The sequence below is a fragment of the Mus pahari genome, chromosome 20, assembly GCF_900095145.1.
Source record: "Mus pahari chromosome 20, PAHARI_EIJ_v1.1, whole genome shotgun sequence".
Taxonomy (NCBI): domain Eukaryota; kingdom Metazoa; phylum Chordata; class Mammalia; order Rodentia; family Muridae; genus Mus; species Mus pahari.
The window spans coordinates 21,387,937-21,397,239 of NC_034609.1; positions in this window are offsets into that span (position 1 = coordinate 21,387,937).

Consider the following 9,303-nt stretch of genomic DNA (forward strand, 5'->3'; position numbering starts at 1 on the left):
GAGCTCAGGGGGTACTGGTTAGTNATTTCTTCTGTGAGGAAAGAAAGTCCAGTCTACATATACAGCTAGAGACACGAGCTCAGGGGGTACTGGTTAGTTCATATTGTTGTTCCACCTACGGGGTTGCAGCCCCCTTCAGGTCCTTGGGTACTTTCTCTAGCTCCTCCATTGGGGACCCTGTGTTCCATTTTGGAATAACATTTGAAATGTAAATAAAGAAAATAATAAAAAATAAAAAAATAAAAAATAAAAAATAAAAAGAAAGTCCAGTCTAGAAAACACATTGGACTACTCTGATCCCTGGTTCACTTTTGCAGGTAGAACAAGAATTTCTTGGTTCATGGTTTCTACCAAGTCACACACCTACTGGCTCAAACAGAGAGCAGCATTGTTTAAAACAAGCACTGGTCTCATTTAACGAAGACTGGTGCAAAATTAACCTAGGTACCCAAGGAGCTAGCAAGAAAATTACCTTGCACTTGTAAAGGACACACTTTCCTCAATCCTTCTTTTCAAATAGAGCAAAGAGGAGAAAGCCTTTCTTCCCAAATGTATCCTTCCTTGAGTCCAAATGTATCCTTCCTTGAGTCCCAAACTACTAACATCAGTCCCTAAACAGGGCTTGCAGGACTATCCCACTGCAGGAGCTCTGCCAGATCTATTAAGTAGAAGGTCTCAGAACATCCGAGGGCCACTTTTAACATCCTTGAGACCAATTTATATTAATATGTGTTTAAATCAATCTATAATCTCAGTCTCCACAAACTCAAGTGTCTCGGGCATTGAATATAGTTTTACCATATAGGTGGCATGCAAATTTAATTCAAGAGCTCCAGGGGAACGAGGCAGTAGGATTTCATTTAGTATAGAATGAGCCTGAACTATGTAGTGAGCTGGAGGCTGGCCTCTGTTATAGAGTAAAACATTATCTCAAAAATGATACAACCAGCGTTGGAGATATGGCTCAGTACTTAAGAGTGCTTGCTGCTCTTGCAGAGGGCTACAGTTTGGTTCTGAACACCTACATGGGAGCTCATAACTGTCTACAACTCTAGTGACAGTAGATCCAATGCCCTCTTCTTGCCTCTTTTGTCACTATACAGATGTTTTACACATACATACATGCTGGCATGAGGGCATACATATAAAATAAAAGCAAGTAATTTTAAGATTACATTAGTTATCCCTAATTTTTGGTATTTTCCTCTATGCATATAAAAACAATAAATAAATCAAACAAATTCTTATACTCACAGAATTTTCTTTGATAAATTTCACACGAGTTCTCACTATGTAGCTCAAGCTGGCCTTGAACTTGTGGTTCTCTTGTCTCCTTCCCACCAAATGTTGGAGCTACAGATGTGGGGCACCATGCTCACTTCTAGTTTTTTGTTTTTTTTTGTTTTTAATTCTCATATTTCAAACACTCTATGAACCACTTTACATATTAATTTATTTCTTATTTATTGATATTTACATAAATCAAGGAATTTGACCAAGGGTCCTTCCAATCAGGTGTTTAAAACTCAGAAAGATTTAGTGTTTTCACTGCATGAAGCAATAATAGATGTCAGAACTCTAACGGGATGAAATATTTGAAGAAAGGAAGATTCAAAACTGTTCTGTGTATTTTCCTCCGGTAAGTCTATCACATCACTAAATACTGAGTGTAACCTTCAGGAATTCAGGGTTTTTCCTTTACAGCTACCTCCTTATGCCTAGAAAACCCTACAAAATGCAATAACTATTCAATTAAACACTTGTCAAAACTGTTCACATTTCATGTGTCAATCAAAAAGGAATGCAAATGCTCCCTAAGGAAAAGAGTGTTCGGAAGCAGGATCCCGAAATATAGCATGGTCCAAGTCCATCCATGCTTTCTGAAAACTAAATGCTTTTCCTGGGGTGTATATTTACACTTTATGGCATATATTATACTATGTGTGGGTGTGTGTGTGTGTGTGTATATATATATAGTCTTTGTGAAACTTTTTTAAGAGTTATTTATTTTATAAATATGAGTTCACTATAGCTGTCTTCAGACACACCAGAAGAGGGCATCGGATCCCATTACAGATGGTTGTGAGCCACCATGTAGTTTCTGGAAATTGACTCAGAGCCTTTATTAAAATGTATACCTTATTCAAATATATACATTTTAAAATAATCTAGATTAAGTATATGTTTTTCACTATGTTTGTGAGTTTTATACACTAATGACTAGGTTATTTCTTTAGTATTATTATCTAATGTTTTGTACAGTATATTTTTCTTATATTTTTCTGATACCCTCATCTCCTCTCAGCTCTTTTCCCCCTTTCTACCAACCAAAGTTCATGTTCTCTCTCTTTTTCCTCTTTGTTTCTCCCTCAAAAATATTGATTAAAAACAAACACAATGATACAATATAAAATAACAAAAACATGTACAAAAGAAACCATGCCCCATGTTATCTATAAAATATTTTTTTAAAAACCCCATCCTCAATATAGAACTGATGTTCAAGTTTGTAGTTTTATATTTGGGAGCTCTCAGAGGTCATTTTACTTTGCAAACTTGTTTATAAGCAGCTGAAGGATATACACAAAGACCAGAAGAAGGTGCTATATCATGGATTTTAAAAAACAAAACAACAACAACATAAAAAAAGCCTTACATCATATACCAGAAAAGACACTACCCTTTACCAGCCGAATGTCTCTTACTTGGAAGTTAAAATAAATGTCAAAAATAATCACCAGAAGAAATAAATTTTAATTAAAATGTACTTATATAATAAATAAGTATGTTCAGATTGTCAATTAGGAAAAAGAACAGAAAATTTAACACAAAACTTTTATTGAAAATAGATTCTTCTTGCCAGGCAGTGGTGGCTCATGCCTTTAATCCCAGCACTCGGGAGGCAGATGCAGGTGGATTTCTGAGTTCGAGGTCCTAGCCTGCTCTAGCGAGTGAGTTCCAGGACAGCCAGGGCTACACAGAGAAACCTTGTCTTGAAAATCTAAAAAAAAAAAAAAAAAAAAAAAAATTTGATTCTTTTTTGGTACAATACATCTTAGTTACTGTTTCCCACCCTCTATTCTTCCTGGTCACACACACACACACACACACACACACACACACACTCCCCTCTAATCCATACCTACTGCTGGCTTCATTTTCTTTACAGAAAATAGTAGGCCTCCAAAAGATGACAGTCAAACAGGCTAAAAGAAAGCAAAGTAAAACAAGGCAAAAATTCCTCATGTTGAGGCTGGACACGGTAATGTAATAGGAGGAAAGGCATCTCAAGAGCAGGCAAAAGGGTCAGAGACACACCCACTCCCACTGTTAGGAGCCCCCCAAAACCACCAAGCTAACAGTCATCACATATCTTCAGAGGACCTGGTGCAGACCTATGCTTAGTTTCAGTCCCTGTGAGTCCAAGTGATCCCTGCCTAGTTAATTCAGTGGGCCATGTTCTCCTGGTTCCATGTTCACCTCTATAACCTCTGACTCCTACAGTCTTTCCTACCCCTCTATTTTCTTCTGCAGGGTTCCCGATCTCTGAGGGGAGGGACTTGATGGAGACCTCCAGTGTAGACTCTCTTTCTGCATAATAGGGTGGCTATGGGTCTCTGTGCCTACTCCTGTCTTCTACTGAAGGAAACCTCTCTGATAATGATTGGGCTAGGCACTGATCTGGAAGTATAGCCGAGGATTATTAGGAATCATTTCATTGACTTTATTTTTCTTTTAAAAAACCAGGGCCAAGAAGTGGGAGTGGATGGGTGGGGGAGCAGGGTGTGGGGAGGTTATAGGGGACTTTGGGGATAGCATTTGAAATGTAAGTGAAGTAAATACCTAATAAAAAATTGGGGGAAAAAAAAAAACAGTCCTGTTTGGTTCTACCGTAGGTCTCGGGGGTATCGAGCATCCAGTTCCTGGTTGTTCAGGCAATGTTCAGTTTGAGCTCCCTCCTGTGGAGCAGTCTCCAGTTAAATCAGACATTGCTTGGCTACACTCACAAGTTCTCCACCACCACTGGCCCAGCAAATAAATCGTGTGAGTAGGGACAGGTTGTAGGTTTGGGGTCTTGTGGCTGGGTTAGTATCTTGGCTTCACTTTGCGTAGCCCACAGAGTCCCTACTGTGACCAAGAGACCAGAGTGTAGGCATGAAGACTCCAAGCCTGCATCAGCTCAACTTCTCTATGTTCAATGCGCTGGCTGGAAATTGTCCTGGGCAATAGAGCCCCACTGTCAGATTTCATAAAGCAACCCTCTGTCCTAGCATCAAACTTGGTTGCTTAGAGATCTCCATGGGACCTCTTCAGCGAACAACTCAATCAAATGTAACCCAAGGCCTCCACTGGAAGTCTTGCCTGGCTACAAAAAGTGACAATTCAGACTCTGAATCCTCCATTAGTAGGAGTCCACAATGGTGTCACACTCAGAGAGACGACAAAGTTTCTACCACACTAGGTTTCTACATCAATTCCAAATGCCTCCCAAATCTGACTGCCTCTCCCTACACTCTTTCCCTCCACCCCACCACCACCACCACACACACACAGTATTTCTCCTGTTCCTGTCTCCTTCCCTTCCCACCTCCAACCCCTGCCCCAGCTCATAGAGAATCTAGTCTAATTAATATGCCTTCCCAGGGAAACCCATGCTTCTCTTTATAGCCCTACGCTTTACCTAACCTCCCTGAATCTGTGGATTGTAGCCTGATTATCATTTACTTAACAGCTAATATTCACTTACAAGTAAATGCATACCATATTTGTCTTTCTGGTCCTGGGTAATTTGACTCAGGATAATTTTTTTGAAGCTTCATCCATTTTCCTGTAATCTTTATGATGACATTTTATTTTTAACCGCTGAGTAATACTCCATTGTATAAATGTTCCACATTTTCTTTATTTATTCTTCATTTGAGGAACATCTACACTGTTTTCATTTCCTGGAAATTATAAATAAAGCTGCTATGAGGATTGCTAAGCAATTGTCCTGATAGCAGAATGGATCATCCTTTGGGTATATGTCCAAGAGTCATATAGCTGGATCTTGAGGAAGTTTGATTCCTAATTTTCTGGGAAACCAGCATTTTGATTTTCACAGGGCCTGTACAAGTTTGTACTTCCACCAGCAATGGAAGAGTGTTCCCCATGCTTCACATCCTCACCAGCACATGCTATCACTTGTGTTGAAAATGTAACATCTTATACAATTTCTAGAAACCTAAATTATGTTTCAAAGTTGTATTCAGGTATGTATATTGTACTGATTAAATAAATTTTTTATTCTTTGAGAATTCCATGCACTATATTTTTTATCACATTCTTTCCTGTCACCCAACTCCTCCTAGATCTACCCTCATCCATACCCACCTAACTTCTAGTTCTGTTCCCCCTTAAAACAAAACAAAAACAAAAGAAAAATAAATTACTAGACAGTCAGTCTGTGTTGGCTAACTATTCTAAAGCATGTATCCTGCCTGGCCATTGAGTACAGTTGATAAATTTTCAGTGTCACTCCATCAAAGACAACTTATTTTTAGTTCTCCTAACAGCTGTTTATTATTCTTGTCTGTCTTCTTGGCTGGGACAGAACTCTGTGATCACTCCCCCTTTTTCACCCTGGGATTTTTGTCTGGTTTGAGCTTGTGTACATGTTGCCTCAGTCTCTGAAAGTCTGTAAGTGTAGATGGCCTATTTTGTCTGGGAAATACTGTTATTTTCTTAAAACTATCTACCATCTCTAGCTCTTACAATCTTTGTCACCATCCTGGGCATATATATTTGAGTCTTGAAAGGAAGGGTATTTTATGTTTCATTTTGAATGCCCAAAGAGGTTAAGTGGTTATGAATGGATAATAGGATCTTCCCAGAACAAGGAGATAAAGAGAAATTTAGAAAAGGTAGATTGAGGCCAGCACCTGATCTCCTTGGGCGCGGAGTCAGCAGACACCTGCACGGCCTCTAGAGCACTCTCCACGCGATCTTAGGATCACTGGGGAGCAGAACACGGCATTGGTTCCATTCCAATCACACAGGACCTGAGACAGCTTTACGGAAGCAGAAATCCAGCCTGACTAGGGGCACTAGGCTCCTCCGGTCGGCAACAGCACTGGGTCGCAAAGTCAGCGGACACCGACATGGCTCCTAGAGGACTCTACACAAGATCTTAGAATCACTAGTGTGTGGAACACAACATCAGTTCCAACCCAAGAGTGACAGGTCTGTGACATCAGGAACAAGGACACCAGAGCCTTACCTGAGCAGATGCTCAGTTTCCTTTCGATCAGTTCTAGTTTACCTTGGTTTCGAACAGACCAGACAGCCTCACAGTCCTCAAGGGAGACACAACTTCCAGGCACTGTAACATGCTCAGGATCTTCGAAAAACAGGATCCCAGGATAACAGGAGCTGGGTCACTCTAGTATTTCAGGGTCTCAGAGGAAGGTTGACTGCCAAGAACACTGTCACACCCAGAATCTCAGGCTCACAGGAGCCCGCAATCAAAGGATCACAGAGAAAGCTGGACTCTGAGGAGTCCTGAATCAACTGGGATTATAGAAAGGACATGCTCCAATCAGATATATTGAAGGGAAAAAACACTTGAGATAATCAGATGGCATGAGGCAAGCTTAAGAACAGAAGCAACAGAAACCAAGGTTATTTGGCATCATCAGAACCAAACTTTCCCACCATAGCAAGTCCTGGATACACCATCACACCAGGAAAGCAAAACTAGATCTAAAGTCACTTCTCATGATGATGATGGAGGACTTTAAGAAGGAAATGCAGGAAAACACAGGTAAACAGCTAGAAGCCTTTAAAGAGGAAACACAAAATTCCCTTAGAGAGTTACAGGAAAATACTAGCAAACAGGTGATGGAATTAAATAAAACCATCCAAGATCTAAAAATGGAAGTAGAAGCAATAAAAAGAACAAAAAAAAGGGGGGGGGGAGACAACTCTGGAGATAGAAACTCTAGGAAAGAAATCAGGAACCATAGATGCAAGCATCAGCAACAGAATATAAGAGATGGAAGAGAGAATCTCAGGTGCAGAAGATTCCATAGGGAACATGGACACAACAAACAAAGAAAATGCAAAATGCAAAAAGATCCCAACTCAAAATATCCAGGAAATCCAGGACAAAATGAGAAGACCAAACCTACAGATAATAGGAGTAGATAAGAATGAAGATTTTCAAATTAAAGGGTCAGCAAATATCTTCAAAATTATAGAAGAAAACTTCCCATACCTAAAGAAAGAGATGCCCATCAACATACAAGAAGCCTACAGAACTCCAAAAAGACTGGACCAGAAAAAGAAACTCCTCCTGACACATAATAATCACAACAACAAATGCACTAAATAAAGACAGAGTATTAAAAGCTGTAGGGGAAAAGATCAAGTAACATATAAAGGCAGGCCTATTAGAATTAATCCAGACTTCTCACCAAAGACTATGAAAGCCAGAAGATCTTGGACAGATGTTATACAGACACTAAGAGAACACAAATGTCAGCCCAGGCTACTATACACAGCAAAACTCTCAATTACCATACATGGAGAAACCAACGTATTCCATGACAAAACCAAATTCACACAATATCTTTCCACAAATCCAACCCTTCAAAGGATAATAATGGGAAAACACCAACGCAAAGATGGAAACTAAACCCTAGAAAAAGCAAGAAAGTAATCCTTCAACAAACCCAAAAGAAGACAGCTATAAGAACAGAATCCTAACTCTAACAACAAAAATAAGAGGAGACAACAATTACTTTTCCTTAATATCAATGGACTCAATTCCCCAATAAAAAGACATAGACTAATAGACTGGCTACACACACAGGAACCAACATTTTGCTGCTTACAAGAAGCCCATCTCAGGGAAAAAGACAGACACTACTTCAGAATGAAAGGCTGGAAAACAATTTTCCAAGCAAAGAGTCCGAAGAAGCAAACAGGAGTAGCTATTCTTATATCAAATAAAATCAACTTCCAACCCAAAGTTATCAAANAAGACAAGGAGGGGCACTTCATACTCATCAAATGTAAAATCTTCGAAGATGAACTCTCAATTGTTAATATCTATGCTACAAATGCAAGGGCAGCCACATTCATTAAAGAAAATTTAGTAAAGCTCAAAGCACACATTGCACCTCACACAATAATATTGGGAGACTTCAACATCCCACTCTCATCAACGGATAGATCCTGGAAACAGAAACTAAACAGAGACACAATGAAACTAACAGAAGTTATGAAACACATGGATTTAACAGATATCTAAAAAAACATTTTATCCTAAAACAAAAGGATAGACCTTCTTCTCGGCACCTCATGGTAACTTCTCCAAATTGACCATATAATTGGTCACAAAACAGGCCTCAACAGATACAAAAATATGGAAATTGTCCCATGCATCCTATCAGATCAACATGGACTAAGGCTGATCTTCAGTAACAACATAAATAATGCAAAGTCAACATTCACATGGAAACTGAATAGCACTCTCCTCAATGATACCTTGGTCAGGGAAGAAATAAAGAAAGAAATTAGGGCTGGTGAGATGGCTCAGTGGGTAAGAGCACCCGACTGCTCTTCCAAAGGTCTGGAGTTCAAATCCCAGCAACCACATGTTGGCTCATAACCATCCGTAACAAGATCTGACGCCCTCTTCTGGAGTGTCTGAAGACAGCTAAAGTGTACTTACATATAATAAATAAATCTTTAAAAAAAAAAAAAAGAAAGAAAGAAATTAAAGACTTCTTAGAGTTTAATGAAAATGAAGCCACAACATGCACAAACTTATGGGACACAATGAAAGCATTCCTAAGAGGAAAACTAATAGCTCTGACTGCTCAAAAAGAAACTAGAGAAAGCATACACTAGCAGCTTAGCAGCACATCTAAAAGCTCTAGAACAAAAGGAAGCAAACTCACCCAAGAAGAGTAGACAGCAGGAAATAATCAAACTCATAGGTGAAATCAACCAAGTAGAAACAAAAAGAACTATTCAAAGAATCAACCAAACCAGGAGCTGGTTCTTGAGAAACTCAACAAGATAGACAAACCCTTAGCCAGACTCACTAGAGGGCATAGGGACAGCATCCTAATTAACAAAACCATAAAGGAAAAGGGAGTCATAACAACTGATCCTGAGGAAATCCAAAACACCATCAGATCCTTCNACAAAAGGCTATACTCAACAAAACTGAAAAACCTGGATGAAATGGACAAATTTCTAGATAGATATCAGGAACCAAAGTTAAATCAGGATCATATTAATGACCTAAACAAT